The sequence below is a fragment of the Sapajus apella genome, unplaced genomic scaffold (assembly GCF_009761245.1).
Source record: "Sapajus apella isolate SASKATOON/1434 unplaced genomic scaffold, GSC_monkey_1.0 scaffold92, whole genome shotgun sequence".
NCBI lineage: Eukaryota > Metazoa > Chordata > Mammalia > Primates > Cebidae > Sapajus > Sapajus apella.
This window is the reverse complement of record NW_022437032.1, coordinates 5215604-5234501: the sequence shown is the minus strand read 5'-3', so window position 1 is coordinate 5234501 and position 18898 is coordinate 5215604. Positions and strand designations below refer to the sequence as shown.

At 51.1% G+C, this 18898-nt stretch overlaps 1 protein-coding gene across 4 annotated transcripts in view; it reads right to left on the bottom strand.

Annotated features, from left to right (window-relative positions):
• Positions 1 to 18898, bottom strand: part of RIPOR3 (RIPOR family member 3) — a 104356-nt gene that overhangs the window by 49447 nt on the left and 36011 nt on the right. Inside the window, exon 1 of one of the 4 annotated variants that reach the window (XM_032256010.1) lies at positions 8043 to 8568. The exons of the other annotated variants lie outside the window; for them this stretch is intronic. The gene's annotated coding sequence lies outside the window, so the exon portion shown is untranslated. Of the gene's footprint in view, positions 1 to 8042; positions 8569 to 18898 lie in introns of those variants that run through there. 4 annotated transcript variants of the gene reach the window in all.

Below are 18898 nucleotides of genomic sequence, written 5' to 3'. Positions count from 1 at the left end.
CTCTGTTGCCAGGCTGGAGGGCAGTGGCACAATCTCAGCTCACTGCAACCTCCACCCCTGGGCTCAAGCCATCCTCCCATGTCAGACTTCAAGTGGCTGGGACTACAGGCACACGCCACCACACCCGGCTAATTTTTGTATTTATTGTAGAGACAGGGTTTCGCCATGTTGTCCAGGCTGTTCTCCAACTTCTGAGCTCAAGCGATCTGCCCACCTCAGCTTCCCAAAGTGCTGGGATTATAGGCGTGAGCCACCACTCCTGACCAGGACACATATTTTTCAAACTGAAGTCTAGCTCTTCCTTCTTCCACGTGCCATTGCCACAAGGATTGGCTTCCTGGCTAAACCCTCCTCATCTTCCAGCCCAGATGCCCCCTCCCCCAGGACGCCTTCCTGGACACCTCCCCACTCCCAGCTGTGTCCCGTGTTTCCTCTGGGTGCCCCAATTTCCTCTGTTACAGTGGACTATCTCCCCATCCTAGACACGGAGCTCCCTGCAGGCAGGGACCAGGTGCATGGAAGATACATCTTTATTGAACCAGAAGACAACAAAGGAAAGGCTGACGCTGCTTCCCCTACTTTGGCAGTCTGTGCAGCTCAAGAGAAAGGTTCGGGAATAATAACAGTAATAATTAATAATAACCACTACATGCTAGACTATAAGGCAAAGATGAACAAATGTTTTCTGTAAAAAGTAAGATAGGAGGGCTGGACACAGTGACTCACACCTGTAATCCCAGCACTTTGGGAGGCCGAGGTGGGTGGATCACCTGAGGTCAGGTGTTTGAGACCAGCCTGGCCAACATGGTGAAACCCCATCTCTACTAAAAATATAAAAATTAGCCAGGCATGGTGGCGCATGCCTGTTAATCCCAGCTACTCAGGAGGCTGAGGCAGGAGAATTGCTTGAATCCGGAAGGCAGAAGTTGCAGTGAGCCGAGATCACGCCACTGCACTCCAGCTTGGACAACAGAGCAAGACTCTGTCTCAAAAAAAAAAAAAAAAGAAAGAAAGAAAAGAAAACCCAGATAGTACATATTTTCAGTTTTCAGGCCAGACAATTTCTGTCACAACTCCTGTAATTCCAGCACTTTGAGAGGCTGAGGTGGGCAGATCACTTGAGCCCAGGAGTTGGAGACCAGCCTGGGTCTCATAGTGAGACCCCATCTCTACCAAAAATACAAAAATTACCCAGGTGTGGTGGTGCACACCTGTAGTCCCAGCTACTGGGGAGGCTGAGGTGGGAGGATCACTGGAGGCTTCCCGGAAAGTCGAGGCTGCAGTGAGCTGAGGCTGCACCGCTGCCCTCCAGCCTGGCTGACAGACTGAGACCCTGTCTCAAAAGAAAGGAAGGAAGGAAAGAAGGAAGGGAAGAAAGGAAAGAAACTGAGGTTCAGAGAGGACGGAGAGGAGTCCTCTGAGGTCACACAGGAAGGAAATGCCGGAGCTGGAGCTGCACCTGGGCGCGCGGACCCCAAAGCCTGGCCTCCGGACTAGGCTGCGCTCGCTCCCGCAGCTCTGCTGAGGACACGCCCCCGTCCCAGGGGCCGGGCCTCCTCCGGGAGGGAAGTGGCCCCAGACTGGAAATAGGATTGGGAAGCGGATCTGCCAAGCTAGAAAGATGGCCCTGGGTGGTGGCCGAGAAAAACCAAGCCCAACGTCCTTTGGCTTCGGGGTCTTGCAGCCTCAGCCCCAGTGGGCTCTTTGGGGTCCGCCGACAGCGGCAGTTCCCAGACAGCTCAGCTGCGCCCCCTCCCGGCTGGGCCTGGTGGGGCTGATCCCAGGTCATTGACTGTTGGAGTCCAGCCGCGCTGTTTCTTGTGGTAAAAGAAACAGACCTCCCCTTGGATGATTGGGGATGGGATGGCCAGGCTGAGACCCAGAATCTCAGGAGCCTTCCGCAGGCAGCTCCCGGCAAGCCCAGTTTGTCACCTGCGACCAAGGGTGACATTCCTGATGTTTAAGCACCGCCACAGCAGGGAGCGGAGGCTAGGTGTGGAGCAGGGTCTAGAAGACCCTGTCCCCTCCCGCCAGGTCTCTCCTCCCATGCAGGGGCTGGCATTAACCCTTTAGCTACCGGATTGTGGGCAGGTCTAGGAGCTGTCTGGGGAGGCATCGGGAAAAGAGGAGGGATGCTCTGGTGGCTTAGGGCAGTCCTGGGTAACTGGCACTCTGCAGGCAGAAGAGACAAGGCAGAGACCTTGCTGGGCCCCAGGACAGAGGAGGGAGGCACAGAAGTCATGCAGTTCCCAAACCTTTGGTGGCAGACAGCACGGCCTCTTCCACTCGGCGTCCCTCGCTGCTTATCTCTGGCCTGGCACCCAGGGCTGCACACTTAGACCTGAGGTGTTTCAGACCTAGCTGGTGCGCGCGGGGAGAGGAAGCCAGCTGCTCCCAGACACTGCGGACTGTCCTGGGCCTCTGTCCCCAAGGTGTGGCTGGAGGAAGCCAAGCCCACTCCCGCTAAATCTGTCCTGCTCACTGCTGGCCAAAACTGCCCTTCGTCCCCTCCCCACCCCGCCTGCCAGAGGGAACCTGCAATTTCACCTCATTTAGAGGTAAATCATCTAAATTTAACGTCATGGGCTTTCGGGGCTGGGTGGCTTTTATGCCTGAGTCCCTCACTTAGGGCTCTTTTTTATACACTCAAATGCCAGTCAGGGCTTAGTTTGCTTATAGGAGTTTCCAAAATAGCTCCTTTGGTTTTGCATGGAAGGAAATGGCAAAACAGCCCAGGAAGAGGAATGTGAGTTTACACAGAAGACAGACAGGCGTGCGAGGAGGCTGCCCTGGGAACCAGTTTGCCTGTTCAGAGGGGGCCGAGAAAGAGTGGAGTCCAAGAGTCCAACTCGCCCATTTTACCGATGGCAACACTAAGCCCGGGACGGCCACACCACTTGCTTGGGCCCCCCAGTGGTGCCTAGTAGAGCCAGAAGGACCCAAACTCCTCCTCCCTGCCAACACACAGGCTCAGCCGGAACCCCCTCCAGGCCTTTGCCCCTGCTGTGCCCTCTGCCTGGCACACTCCTCCCTTCCTCCAGGTCTTCCATGCCACTGCCTCCCAGCCTGCAGGCCTCACACCCAAGGCCACCTCCTCAGAGAGGTCCTCCCGGACTCCTTTGGCTAACTTGGCCTTGCCCCTCACCCATATACTTCAAATAACTCACCATGGTTGTGAATTGTCTTATTCATCAGTTAATCAAGTATCCTTCTCAAGAATCTTAGCTCCATGGGGCAGGGAGTTTTTCTGCCTTTTTTTAACAAATTGGGGGGTGGGCACATGCCTGTAATTATGGACTCATGCCTGTAATCCCAACACTTTGGGAGGCTGAGGCGGGGGGATCACCTGAGGTCAGGAGTTTGAGATCAGCCTGGCCAACATGGTGAAACCCCGTCTCTATTAAAAATGCAAAAATTAGCCTGGCATGGTGGTGGGCATCTGTAATCCCAGCTACTTAGGAGGCTGAGGAAGGAGAATCACTTGTATCCAGGAGGTGGAGGTTGCAATGAGCCGAGATCACACCATTGCCCTCCAGCCTGGGCAACAAGAGTGAAACTCCGTCTCAAAAAATATATATATTTTTGGAAGGCCGAGTGCAGTGGCTCATGCCTGTAATGCCAGCACTTGAATCGCATGAACCTGGGAGGTGGAGGTTGAAGTGGGTCAGCTCACGGCCACTGCACCCCAGCCTGGGTGACAAAGCAAGACTTCATCTCAAAAAAAAAAAAAAACAAAAAAAAAAACCACCACCAAAAAACAAAATAAAAAATAATTTTTTTGTAGAGGTGCGTCTTGCTATGTTGCCCGGGCTAGTCTCAAACTCCTGGCCTCAAGCCACCCACATAGTGTGAGCCACCATGCCCAGCCTGCTTGTTTTTAGAGTGTATTTAAATGAAAAGAGAGACAAATTTCAAGGACCCTTGGTTTAAATAGAGCAGGTCGGAACCACCCTCAGGGCAGCCCATGGTCCTGGCTCTGCTGCCCTCCAGAACCACCTGGAGCCAGGAGGGGACACCCAAGGTATCTCTCTGCAGAGGACAGTGGCCTGAAGGATACAGAGCCAATGAGTGCCCTAATTTCTGATTTCAGAGAAGAACAAGCAACTCCTTGAGAAGCCTCACTGTCCCCTGTGGTCCACTGTCCCAGGACTGCAGGCAAAGGGACGCCTCCTGACCGCAGATCAGTCAACAGCAGGCGCGGAAGTGAGGAGCCAGGTCCAGGGAGGTGCTTCCCTCTGTTTATCAGTGTACAGCCCTGGGTCCCAGCTCACTCCACTGGGGTTTTCCCAGATAAAGATGACTCAGGAATTTCTGCGAACTATGCAGAGGGCATTTTAATTCAGATGGCCTCATCACTGCCCTGTCACCACTCCCACCAGCCATGCCAGGGTTCAGCCAGGGGTCACCTTGAAGACAAAGTCTCTCTTTGGGAAAGAAGCCTCTTGAGGCGATTGTGGGGGTGGCTGTGTTGGGGTGCCAGGTGGGAAGGCGGCTGGGGCCTGCCCAGGCTGGAGAAGAGAGCATGGGATGGGGGGTAAAGCAAGATAAAGATGGGGGGCAGGAGGGAGTAGGAGAGCTGGGCCTCCGAGAAGCACTGGCTGGCTTGGGAATTCCATCTCAAATGCGCCCCACCCTGGTCTCCGGCTGCAGGAGCAGTGAGTGATAAGGACACGGGGACAGGCAGGAGGGACTGAGATGAGGCAAGAGCAACTGCGGCCTGAAGAGAGACCCTGACACTGAGGGAGCAAGGAGTCGCTGTTCCAGGCCAAGTACCTTTCTTTCTTTTTTTTTTTCTTTCTTTCTTTTTTTTTTAAAGACGGGGTTTCACCATGTTGGTCAGGCTGGTCTTGAACTCCCAACCTCAGGTGATCCGCCCTTCTTGGCCTCCAAAGTGCTTGGATTACGGGCATGAGCCACCATGCCCGGCCCAGGCCAAGTACCTTTGTTTGATTGTCAAAAACTGTAAACAGGCCGGGTGCGGTGGCTCACGCCTGTAATCCCACCACTTTGGGAGGCCTAGGCGGGCGGATCACCTAAGGTCGGAGTTCGAGAGCAGCCTGACCAACATGGAGAAACCCCATCTCTACTAAAAATGCAAAATTGAAGGGGTGTAGTGATGCATGCCAGTAATCCCAGCTACTCAGGAGACTGAGGCAGGAGAATCACTTGAACCAGGGAAGTGGAGGTTGCAGTGAGCTGAGCTTGTGCCATTGCACTCTAGCCTGGGCAACAAGAGCGAAACTCCAACTCAAAAAAAAAAAAAGCCTGTAGTCCCAGCTACCTGGGAGGCTGAGGCAGGAGGAGCACGTGAGCCCAGGAATTTGAGGCCAGCTTGGGCAACACAGTGAGTCAAAACTAAATAAATAAAATACAGGTAACGTGCTTGTGGTGCAGGCGTGTGTTCACCTGACCTACGTCCCAGGAGTGACTAAGGGACACGGGATGGGGCTCTCCGACAGAAGCTCGCCTCTGGAATTGGTTACGGGAGGGTCCCTGGACCTCAGCAAGTGACACTTGGCTGTGGGGGCTGTCCTGTGTGTTCAGCAGTGTCCCCACACCAGAAGCACACCCGTGACAGCCTCGCACGTCTCCAGACACACCACATGTCCCTGTGCTAAAGGCATCTCTTCGGATCTGGGCTGGAGCGTTTATTATGGTGGCTTAGGCATAACTTTCCATGGGCGAAATGAGTAGTATTGAAGACACTACGGTATTTGGTTGGCTACAGCATTGCTCAGGCACCTTCCCCTCACACTAACAGCTGTGGGACTCCAGCAGATCACACAGCCTGACACCTGCGGAGGGGCCCTGGGTCTGCAGCTTCCACAGGGCCTCTGCCACTCCAGCCGTGACACACACACTTCTGTTACCAGCCTAGGATGTGGACAAAGCCTGTAGGTGTGGAACCAAGGGCATGAGCTTGGAGGAGCTGGCTGGATTCCTCAGACTTTGGGGCCTGTTTGTCCGAGCAGAGCCGAGATCTGCCTGAGATCTGCCTCCATTGCAACCCTGGCCTGGCAGCACGGCTGCAGGGAGAGAGGTGAAGGGCTACCTCCCCTTTCCATCCAAAATTAAGTAAACGAGAATAGCCTGAGCTTGATGAACACACACACCAGTCGGGCTCAGCTTCACACAGGGAGGATGTAGATTCAAACCCAGGTGGGCTGAACTCCGAATCGCACCTCAGCCAACCACTGGTCACTGAAGGGACCTGCCCCCAACCCTCTGTCATCTCAGGGACACAGACCCTGTCCCCCTCCACAGGGCTGGACATCAGAGCAGCTTCCCTCCCCAAACACCCAAAAAGACAAAGAAAGACTTCCACTCCCCGCCGCTGTCCTGGGAGAACACTGAGGTTCTCTTTTGGAGTGGCTGGAGTGAGCTCTCCACCATTAGACACACAGGCCCATGCATGGGCCCACGAATATGTGTGAATTACTTCTAAGATCAGAAGACAGAAAAATGATTTTTTATTTTTTGGAGACGGAATTTTGCTCTTGTCACCCAGGCTGGAGTGAAATGGTGTGATCTCAGCTGACTGCAACCTCTACCTCCCAGGTTCAAGTGATTCTCCTGCCTCAGCCTCCCAAATAGCTGAGATTACAGGCACATGCCACCACGCCCAGCTGATTTTTGTATTGTTAGTGGAGACGGGGGTTTCATCATGTTGGCCAGGATGGTCTCGATCTCTTGACCTTGTGATCTGCCTGCCTCGGTCTCCCAAAGTGCTGGGATTACAGGCGTGAGCCACCGGGTGACCCCACTTCCCTCTTTTACATTTGGCTACTACTCCTAGGGGTAGGCCTGTGTTTACTTTGCATTTTCCTGATTCCTAACGAGATTAAGCACATTTCCTTAGGTTTACCAGCTTCCCAATCTCCTCTTCTGGGAAGGATCAGTTTGTATTCCTTTGTCCAGTTATCTGACTTCTTCTTGATTCCTGGGAGCCGCTGATAAATCCTAGATAACCATTCTTTGATAAATCCTAGATAACCATCCTTTCTCAGTTTTCTCCCACTCCCTCACTGTTTAATCTTACATTGTTCTGTGTATGTGTGTGTGTGTGTGTGTGTGTGTGTCTGTGAGATAGAAGCTTTAAATACTAATGTGGCTAAATTTGTCACGGTTTTCCTTCTGTATTTTAGAGTTTGGAAACTGCTTTCTCCGTCTCTAATATTAAATTGCTAATCTGTTAACCACTGAGGTCTAATTCCCTGGGGGAGAAGCCTGTCTTCCCAGCCAGGCTACAAAGACCCCCAGGGCATGGCTCCCTCTGTCCCGGGGAAAAGGCCTTGGTCAAGAGATTCCACTGCTCCTCAGAAATATCCTGAGTCTGTCCCCTCCTTCCCACCTCCACCCCTGCTCCCCAGGACCAATCCCTGCCTCCTCCTCCCCTTCTGCCCCAAATGAATAATACTACAGTGATTTGTTTGGTTGAGGCAGGAGAATTGCCTGAACCCAGGAGGCGGAGGTTGCGGTGAGCCGAGATCACTCCATTGCACTCCAGCCTGGGCAACAAGAGCGAAACTCCGCCTCAAAATAATAATAATAATAATAATAATCAGGGGCTGAACACGGTGGCTCATGCTTTAATCCCAGCACTTTAGGAGGCCAAGGGCAGGCGGATCACCTGATGTCAGGAGTTCGAAACTAGCCTGACCAACATGGAGAAAATTCCATCTCTACTAAAAATACAAACATTAGGCGGGTGTGGTGGCATGCCCCTGTACTCCCAGCTACTCGGGAGGCTGAGGCAGAAGAATTGCTTGAACAAGGACCCAGGAGGTTGCAGTGGGTTGAGATAGTGCCACTGCACTCCAGCCTGGGCTGCAGAGTGAGGCTCCGTACCCACCCCCGACCCCCCGCCAAAAAACAAAAGAGGTAAGCGGTGGAATGAATGGGGACTACCTTAGAAGGGCCTTGTAGGTGGACAAGGTGCAGGGCCACAGCCTAAGGGCACAGGGAACCCTGTGGGCATGTGCAGTTCAAGCCCATCCCACCCAGCTGGGGTCCATTCCCCCATACCTGACCATTTACCTAACCTAGATCCTTCCTGTCCTGCATTTCCTCCAGCATCCGGAGCCCAGGACTGCTGAGTCAACCCTCTGGAACGCCCACAGCTCCCCGCAGGCCAGCTGAGCCGGCCCTGGGACTCCCCCACAGCCTCGTGAGTGGGTGGAGCCGGGTCTGTTTGCTAGTGGAGGCTGTTAACAGCACAGGAAGTGGTCAAGGGTTCAACAAGAGATGAGCCATCTGGTCCTCCAGAAGTAAACAGTTTACAAGAGACACATCAAGCTGGCCTGCTGTTCTGGTTTTTCTTCTGACAGTGAAATATGCAGTTTCTTTTGCATCCTGGTGCCTGTTGGAGAGGGAGACTGTCCCAGGCACTCAGACCCCAGCTCAAGCGCCTCCCTGGGACAGGAGTGTGTCTGTGTAGGGAGGCAGGAAAACTCCGATTTTTTTTCACATCTTCTTTGTTCCATTCCCAGGACTGAGCAACTGTATGTATGTATATGTACGTATGTATATATGTATGTGTTTATAGACAAGGTCTCCCCATGCTGCCCAGGCTGGAGTGCAGTGGCGCGATCAGAGCTCACTGCAACCTCGACTTCCCGGGCTCTAGTGATCCTCCTGCCTCAGCCTCCTGAGTAGCTGGGACCCTAGGTGTTCACAAAATTCCATGCCAGAGGAATTTTTGTATTTTTGGTTAGAGACAGGGTTTTGCTGTGTTGCTCAGTCTGGTCTCAAACTCCTTTTTTTTTTTTTTTTTTGAGACGGAGTTTTGCTCGTTTTGCCCAGGCTGGAGTGCAGTCACATCATCTCGGCTCACTGCAACCTCCGCCTCCCAGGTTCAAGCGATTCTCCTACCTCAGCCTCCCAAGTAGCTGGGATTACAGGTATTTTTAGTAGAGATGGGGTTTCACCATGTTGGTTGACTGGTCTCAAACTCCAGACCTCAGGTGATCCACCCGCCTCGGCCTCCCAAAGTGCTGGGATTACAGGCGTGAGCCACTGTACCCAGCCCAGCCCTGAAACTTTAAGTCAGATGGCTGACCTACATCCTGAGGAGAGTGTATTTCCTTCCAAAGGAACAGACTTATTTTCTAGAACCCAAAGCCTTGAATTTCCAGAACCTTCAGACTTAAATCCATTTCCTGCTGGAAGCCGACCCCTCCTGGTCTTCCCAGGTATTGCAGCCCTGCTCCACCAGCCACTATAAATGCCCACACAAAAGGGAGAGGGCCTCCATTCCTGAAGCTCAGAGTGGAGTCAGTAGATTCACTCAAGCATATGAGATATGTATGTGGCCTAACAGCCTGAAATAAACAGCTTGTGCTGGGATTGTAATTCTAGAGCTTCCAAAAGTGTTGCAAAACATTCCAGGCAGACACTAGAGTTTGTGTACTACAGGCTGTTTATCAATTAATTTCTTCTTTGCCAAACATTCTTACTTGGGTCTACTGGGAGATGATTTTGTTGAGACTGCATCTCCAATTCTGTAATGAAGATCACCAGGGAAAGAAGGCTTGCTTCACAGAGGCTCATAATACAGGAAATGTGGCTAACATAGGTAGTTCCCATAAGGAAAAAGATAGTACTAACTTTTAAATTCATGTGAAAAAAAAGTGGGCCAAGCCAATGGCTCACACCCGTAATCCCAGCACTTTGGGAAGCTGAGGTGGCCAGATCACCTGAGGTCAGGAGTTCGAGCCTGGCCAACATGGTGAAATCCCATCTCTACTAAAAATACAAAAATTAGCCAGGCATGGTGGCAGGCACCTGTAATCCCACCTACTTGGGAGGCTGAGGCAGGAGAATCATTTGAACCTGAGAGGGGGAGGTTGCAGTGAGCCGAGATTGTGTCACTGCACTCCAGCCTGGGCAAGAAGAGTGAAACTCCATCTTAAGAAAAAAAAAAAAAATAGAAGGGCCAGGCAGGGTGGCACATGCCTGTAATCCCAGCACTTTGGGAGGCTGAGGCAGGCAGATCACAAGGTTAAGAGATCAAGACCATCCTGGCCAACATGGCAAAACCTCGTCTCTACTAAAAATATGAAATTAGCTGGGCATGGTGTCACGCGCTTGTAGTCCCAGCTACTCAAGAGGCTGAGGCAAGAGAATCACTCGAACCAGGGACACAGAGGTTGCAGTGAACTAAGATCACACCGCTGAACTGCAGCCTGTGACAGAGCGAGACTTGGTCTCAAAAAACAAAAAAAGAAAAGTGACATCTGGGGACTAAGATTTTGGGACTCTTTGCAGACATTTCAATATCCTGAGAGATCCACACCCACAGACTCACACAGACGTGAGCATAGGCCTTGGAGTCAACACAAGTTCAAGTCTAGCCTTTGCCTCATTCTCACTATGTGACCTTGGACAAGTCACTTACCCTCTTTGAGCCTCCAGTTTCTCATCTACACATTGGAAGCCACTTAAATTATCTTACAGTTACTTTCAGTTGCTAGGACTTGCTCTTTCTCTCTTCATTAAAAGGAAAACACGAAATATAACTTATAGCTTATCCTACCACTTTGTGCTGCTAAGGTTAAAATCTAGGGTAGTGGCCTGGCGCAGTGGCTCACACCTGTAATCCCAGCACTTTGGGAGGCCCAGGCAGGCAGATCACCTGAGGTCAGGAGTTTGAGACCAGCTTGGCCAACATGGCAAAACCCTGTCTCTACTAAGAATACAAAAATTAGCTGGGCATGGTGGTGGGCACCTGTAATCAATCTTAGCTACTCAAGAGGCTGAGGCAGGAGAATTGCTTGAACCCAAGAGACAGTGATGATAGTGAGCGAGATCGCACCACCGCACTCCAGCCTAGGAAACAAGAGTAAAACTTGGTCTCAAAAAAAAAAAAAAAAAGATCCAAGGTAGTATATGATTTCTTGGGGCGCTACAAAAAAGGTACTACAAACTGGGAGGATAAAACAGGGGAAACTTATTGTCTTGCAGTTCTGGAGGTTAGAAGTCCAAATCAAGGTGTCGGCAGGGCCACACTCCCTCTAAAGCAGTGGTCCCCAACATTTTTGGCACCAGGGACAAGTTTTGTGGAAGACAGTTTTCCACTGACCAGGGTGGGGGTTGGGTGGATGGTTTCGGAGTGATTCAAGTGCATTAGGTTTATCTGTTATGCACTTAGTTCTGTTATGACATTGTAATATATGTTATATAATATATAATGTTATATTTCTGTTATGACATTGTAATATATCATGAAATAATTATACAACTCACCATAATGTGGAATCAGTGGGAGCCCTGAGCTTGTTTTCCTGCAACTAGCTCGTCCCATCTGGGGGTGATGGGAGACAGTGACAGATCATCAGGCATTAGATTCTCATAAGGAGCGCGCAACTTAGATCCCACGCATGCGCAGTTCATAAGAGGGTTCCTGTTCCTATGAGACTCAAGTGCCTCCCCCGATCTGACAGGAGGTGGAGCTCAGGCGTCATGCGAGCGATGGGGAATGGCTCTCAAAACAGGTGAAGCTTCACTCACCTGCCTGCTGCTCACCTCCTGCTGTGTGGCCCGGTTCCTAACAGGCCATGGACCAGTACAAGTCCATGGCCCGGGGGTTAGGGACCCCTGCTCTAAAGGATCTAAGAAAGAATCCCTCCTTGTCTCTTCCTAGCTTTGGGTGGTGGCCCCCGATCCTTGGCATTTCTTGTCTTGTAGCTCGTCTCTGCTACTGTCCTCCCATAGCATTTCCCAGTGTCTCTGTCTTCATAGGTCTTCCCTCTTCTTATAGGGCTATGATGGTATTGAATTAGGAGCAGGGCGCAGTGGCTCACGCCTGTAATCCCAGCACTTTGGGAGGGCGCGGTGGGCGGATCACAAGGTCAAGTGTTGGCCAACATGGTGAAACCCTGTCTCCACTAAAAATACAAAAATTAGCCAGATGTGGTGGGCACCTGTAGTCCCAGCTACTCAGGCTGAGGCAGGAGAATCGTTTGAACCCAGGAGGCAGAGGTGGCAGTGGGCTGAGATGGCACCACTGCACTCCAGCCTGGGCTACAGAGCGAGACTCCTATCTCAAAAAAAAAAAAGAAAGAAAGAAAAACAAAAGATGCAGGCTCCCCTGGGAATGACGCCTGGCACACTCAGAGGTGGGGGACAATGGTGACAGTCCTGACACTTTCTCCTCTGGAGAGCATGGACCCCTGGTCTTGGCCATGCAGCCAGGCCTGGCCCAGCATGCACTCCCCCTACGGGACTGGGCCCTTCCTGCCCAGTGGCTATTCTGATTCTGCAGCCTCAGGCTTTATTGCTTTTCCTGCTTAATGAGGTAAGGTTCGCTCAGCCCACTGGCAATTCCTGTAAAAGCCATTTCAATGACCCAATGTGGAGAGCTTACAGGGAGGCGCTCCCTGAGGGCTAGGCTGGCTGGAAGCAGATACTCTGCCCCCTTCCACGGACAGTAATGAGGTCTGAGGCTTCTAATGGGGGTAGAGGGTGCTCTGGGCACCAAAAGCCCGGGCCTGGGGTCAAAAGATGTGGGCTGCAGCCCCAGCCCGGCCAGCTCTGGGAGCTACAGGCCAGTTAGAGAATCAGGAACCTGAACAGAAAACCACAGCGGTGGGGAAAATGGACAGTACGTACATTACGTTCCTGCAGACGCAGCAGGGCAAAGACAAGGTGTTAGGTCTTTGAAGTCCCCCGTGGAGCCTGGCATCGGCCTGAGTGGAGCTCCCTCCTCAACACCCCCTTTGTACTGGCTTCCCTGAGGAAGAGTTTGTTTTTAGGGTTCTGCTGTGGAACCTCTTCCTCTTGGTCTAAATGGAGCCTGAGGCCAAGGCCTTATACCTGTAAGAGAGGAGATGACCCTGCACCCAGGGAGAGGGTAGGTCCGGTCTCCCAGTTCTGTCACTGGCATGTACACTCCCCAGGCCTATTCCACCCCCAACTCCTCCCAGGCTCCAAACCCTGAGGCCCTACCGACTGCCCCTCAAGAAATCACCGAGACTGGGTGCAGTAGCTGTCGCCTATAATCCCAGCACTTGGGGAGGCCAAGGCCGGTGGATCACTTGAGGTCAGGAGTTTGAGAGCAGCCTGGCCAACATGGTGAAACCCCATTTCTACTAAAAATACAAAAATTAGCTGAGCATTATGGTGTTCGCTTGTAATCCCGGCTACTCAATAGGCTGAGGCAGGAGAATTGCTTGAACCTGGGAGGTGGAGGTTGCAGTGATCTGAGATTGTGCCACTGCACTCCAGCCTGGGTGACAGAGAGAGACTCTGTCTCAAAAAAGAAAAGAAAGAAAAGGAAAGAAAAAGAAAAAAAAAAAAAGAAATCACCAAATCACCGAGCCCTCTCTATACGCACAAGCACAGCCTTGACTGGAGTACTGACTGCTGGGCAAACAGCTCAATCCCCCAGGAGATAGCACTGCATGTATGCTAGTGGGGGTCATCAACAAAAAGACAGACCACAGCAAGTGCTGGAGACGATGTGGGGCAGCTGGAACCCTGGTGCACTGCTGGTGACATGGAAAATGGCGCGGCTGCTTTGGAAAACAGCTTGGCAGTTCCTCAAATGGTTAAGTATGAAATTAAGCAAATGGTTAAGTTAAATATGACCTAGCAGTTCCACTCCTAAGTATACATCCAAGAGGAATGTCAACATATGTCCACACAAAACCCGTACACAGACGTTCAGAGCAGCCAGCATTATTCCTAGTAGCCAGGAAGTAAAATAAACTCAAACGGTTATCAGCTGATGAGTGGGTCAACAAAATGTGGGACAGCCATGCAAAGGGTCACTGTTTGGCCGTATGAAAGGAACCAAGCCCCGATGCACGCATCAAGACAGATGAACCTCGAACACGGTGTGCTAAGTAAAAGAAGCAGCCACAGAGTGTATGACTCCGTTGATATGCAAGTCCAGAACAGGCAAATCCATAGAGACAGAAAGTGTATCAGTCATTGCCAGGGGATGGGGGAGGGGAGAATGGGAGTCATTACTAATAGATATGAGGTTTTGAGGTTTCTTTTTATTTTGAGACAGAGTTTTGCTCTTGTTGCCCAGGCTGGAGTGCAATGGTGGGATCTTGGCTCACCGCAACCTCCGCCTCCTGGTTTCAAGCAATTCTCCTGCCTCAGCCTCCCGAGTAGCTGGGATTACAGGCGCATGCCACCATGTCTGGCTAATTTTTTGTATTTTTAGTAGAGACGGGGTTTCTCCATGTTGGTCAGGCCTGTCTTGAACTCCCAACCTCAGATGATCCACCTGCCTCTGCCTCCCAAAGTGCTGGGATTACAGGCATTATCCACCACGCCCAGCCAGGTATGAGGTTTCTTTTTGGGGTAAAACTGCCCTGGATTTAGATCGTGGTAACGGTGGCACAGCTTTGTGAAAATGCCAAAAAACAAAAACAAAAACCCACTAAATTGTATCTTTTTTTTTGAGACAGAGTATTATTTTGTTGCCCCAGGCTGGAATGCAGTGGCACAATCTTGGCTCACTGCAACCTCTGCCTCCTGGGTTCAAGCGATTGTCCTGCCTCTGCTTCTGGAGTAGCTTGGATTACAGGTTCATGCCACCAAACCTGACTAATTTTTTTTTTTTTTTGAGACAGGGTCTCCCTCTGTTGTCCAGGCTGGAGTGCAGTGGTGCCATCTCAGCTCCGCCTCCTGGGTTCAAGCAGTTCTCCCACATTAGCCTCCCAAGTAGGTGGGACTGCAGGCATGCACCACCACACTTGGCTACATTTTATATTTTTTGAGGGGGAAGAGACAGGGCTTTGCCATGCCGCCCAGGCTGGTCTCAAACCCCTGAACTGGAACAATCTACCCGCCTCAGCCTCCAAAGTGCGGGGTTACGGGCATAAGCCCTCATGCCTGGCCTCTACAAAATGAACATAAAGACTAGCTGGATGTAGAGGTGTGTGCCTGTAGTTCCATCTGCTCAAGAGGCTGAGGTGAAATGATCCCCTGAGACTAGGAGTTTGAGGTCACTGTGACCTGTGATCAGCCACTGTACTCCAGCCTGTATGACAAAGTGAAACCCTGACTCAAAAAAAAAAAAAAGTCCTGACTGCTATTTACTAGCTCATGACTTTCCCCAGGTGAACTGGCCTGTCTGAGCCCCAAATTCTCCATCTGTAAAAAAGGATCTTGACAATAGTAGTTAATAACTCTCTGGTTTGCTGAGACCGCATCAGACAATGTGAGGAAGCTCTTGCCCCTGAGCTGTTGTGCTCAATAAATAGAAGTTGTAGAATTCATGTTGAGATCAGTCGCTGGGCCAGTATAAATTTGGGGTGGTCTCTCAAGGGCTCACCTCGTCCAGCTCCTCTGCTCCCTCACACACACACTGCGGGGCTGAAATTTCCCAGAACCCTCCTGCCAATCACCTTCCTCTCAAAATGTGCAGCGGGCATTGCCTGTCCTTGTCCTTTTACCCGCTGTCCAACCTCACGCTGCTCCCTGCTGCTGAAACACCCCGTGTGTCCTTCCTGACAGATCTGTCTTGCTCTTGACCTCCATCGAGCCCCAGCAGCACCTCGTCTGGACAGCTTCCCCTGACCCATCAGAGCCACAGGAGCAGCTGTCCCCTTCCAGGGGTGCTTAAAGGGAGGTGCTGATCACAGGCAGAGGGCTGTCACCTCCCCAGCCAGGCTCTGAGCAACTTGGGAGAAGGGTTCTATCTTATTTCATTCATTTATCACCTTCACAATTTTTCCCATATTTGAGTACCGCCTGTATTATACATTACTCAATATTTTTCTTTAAATCAACCCACTTTTCAAAAAATAAGTGTATTTTTAAATTTAAATTATTTATTTATTTATTTATTTTTGAGACAGAGGCTTGCTCTGTCACCCAGGCTGGAGTGCAGCGGGGCAATCTCGGCTCATTGCAGCATCTGCCTCCCAGGTTTAAGCGATTCTCCTGTCTCAGCCTCCCAAGTAGCTGGGATTACAGGCACCTGCCACCATGCCTGGATAATTTTTGTGTTTTTAGTAGAGGCGGATTTTTATCATGTTGGCCAGGCTGATCTTGAACTCCTGATCTCAGGTGATCTGCCAGCCTCAGCCTTCCAAAGTGCTGGGATCACAGACGTGAGCCACCGTGCCCGGCCTATTTTATCTTTTGAGACAGGATTTCACTGTTATTTAGACTGGAGTGCAGTGGCATGATCATAGCTCACTGCTGCCTCCACCTCCTGGGCTCAAGCAATCCTCCTGCCTCAGTCTCTTGAGTAGCTGGTACTACAAACATGCACCACCACACTCAGCTAATTGTTTTGATTTTTAAGTAGAGACAATATCTCACTGTGTTACCCAGGCTGGTCTCGAATGCCTAAACTCAAGCGATCCTCCCATCTCAGCCTTCCAAAATGCTGGGATTCCAAGTATGAGCCTCTGCACCTATCCCTTAAGCGCATTTTTTTTTTATAAAGTACATTTGAGGCTGGGTGTGGTGGCTCACGCCTGTAATCCCAGCACTTTTGGAGGCCAAGACAGGTGGATCCCCTGAGGTCAGGAGTTTGAGACCAGCCTGGCCAACATAGTAAAACCCCGTCTCTACTAAAAATGCAAAAAATCAGCCAGGTGTGATAGTGGGCACCTGTAATCCCAGCTACTCAGGAGGCTGAGGCAGAAGAATCACTTGAACCCGGGAGGTGGAGGTTGCAGTGAGCTGAGATAGTACCATGGCACTCCAGCCTGGGCTACAAGAGTGAAAATCTGTCTCCAAAAAATAAAAAAATAAAAATAAAGTACACTTGAATCATTACTATAACAAAGTGACAGCATCATTTGACATCACTGACAACATAAACAATAACTGCAAAAATATTCACAGTGAACACAAAACCATGCTCGGGTCCAAGTAGACGCCCTTGCCTGCCAAGCCTCTGAGCGTTCGAGGGGGGCAATAGTAGGTCTCAGCACAACCTGAGAGATATACACACAGCAGGGATGCAGGCTGCCCAGGCTGGTCCCAAACTCCTGGACTCAGGCAATCCACCCGCCTCGGATTTCTCACCGGCATAATAAGGACTGAAAAATCATTGAAAAGGGACTTGCGTGACCCAGGGGTCACTGTTGTTCAATGCGCTCCCTCATCTTCTGCAGGTTGGGACTTCAGTATACCCTCTCCCGAGGTCTTTCCTGGCTCCTTATCCATAAGGGTGACCACTGGGTCCTCTGTCTCCCAATTCCCCCTTCCTGCTTTTGCTCTTTAGTGTTTAATCTCATCCAACATTCCGTACATGACCTTGTCCTTGTCTGGTGTCTGTCACCCCAACTGGAAGTGCTAGGAGGCAAGTGCTAGGAAGCAGAGGTTTTATTTTTATTTATTTATTTATTTATTTTTGAGATGAAATTTCTCTCTTGTCACCCAGGCTGGAGTACAGTGGCGCAATCTTGGCTCACTGCAACCTCTGCCTGCAGGTTCAAGCAGTTCTCCTGCCTCAGCCTCCCAAGTAGCTGGGACTACAGATACCCCCCCACCACACCCAGCTGATTTTTGTATTTTTAGTACAGATGGGGTTTCACTATGTTGGCCAGCCTGGTCTAGGACTCCTGACCTCGTGGTCCTCCAAGGAGGCAGAGTTTTTGTCCGCGTGGTTCACTGCTGAGTCCCCAGCACTAGGAGGAGAGGACCTAACACATAGGAGGCACTCAACAAACATCCGTGAACAAATGAACGGAAGAACAGAAGAATGAATGAATCTGCATCTCCAGTGGCTTCGTCCTCTCTTACCAGCTTTGTTCCACATCTTACACCTAAGAGGTGATTCAATTAACCATTGCTTTTTTTGTGTGATTTTGTTTTTTTGGAGACAAGATCCCAATCTTTTGCCCAGGCTGGTGTGCAATGGCACCATCACCACTCACTGCAGCCTCAACTTCCCAAACTCAGGTGATTCTCCCGCCTCAGCTCCCGAGTAGCCAGGACTGCAGGCAAGCACCACCACACCGGCTGATTTGTGTATTTTTAGCAGAGATGGGGTTTCACCATGTTGCTGAGGCTGGTCTCGAACTCTTGGCCTCAAGCCATCCATTCTCCTGATTTGGCCCCCCGAAGTGCTGGGATAACGGGCATGAACCACCACACCCAGTCAACCCTTGTTGAGTGAGCAAGTAAATGAAAGTATCGATGAGTTTCTCCCTGGGTAGTGAAGCTCCTGGTTTTTGAGGTAACCCAGACTTTTCATTTGTATGTTTCCTGAGTCCCCAACTGTAAATTCTTCCTGCATATTGTCTCCAGGACTAAGAGAATGGAGCCTTTTGCCAAGAAGAAGTTGAGTCTTCAGGTTTCCAGTTTGGATTAAATAGTGGTTTTACAGGGGAAAAAAAAAAAGTCAGAAACCCCCAGAAGTTGTGAGGAGCTGAGAGGGAGGGGGAGGAGGATTCCCCAGGGACAAGCTCCTCCTCGCCATCCTCAGGGACAAGCTCCTCCTCGCCCCCCTGCCCAGCGCCCCGGGGGCACACTGCCCAGTGGGTGAAAGCAGCCAGACACACGGGCTCGCCGCAGTTACCAGGCAATGCTAAGTGTATCAAGATGGGCGTGCTGACGCCAGCCGCTCCGAGTGGATCTGGAATGAATTGGGGGGTTGTTAAGATCACGGACTTAAGCCTCTTCTCACAGGAAAAATATTTATTTCACTGAGCTCTGCTTTTTGGAAAGCTGCGCCTGTAACAGTCTGCATCGCTCTAGCAGAGTTTTGGCTACTGCTAGGTGTTGTCTCCCTCCTGTCTCGGCTGGCGTGGGGTGTTGGGGTGTGTGTGTGTGTGTGTGTGTGTGTGTGTGTGCGGGCGCATCCACAGCACAGCCTCCCATTATTAAGCAATCAGCCAAAAGACTCAGCCAAGACACTCTGCTCTTCTTTAACCAGAAAAAGAATGAACACGAACTGAGTTCGTGGCATGAAGCACGAGAC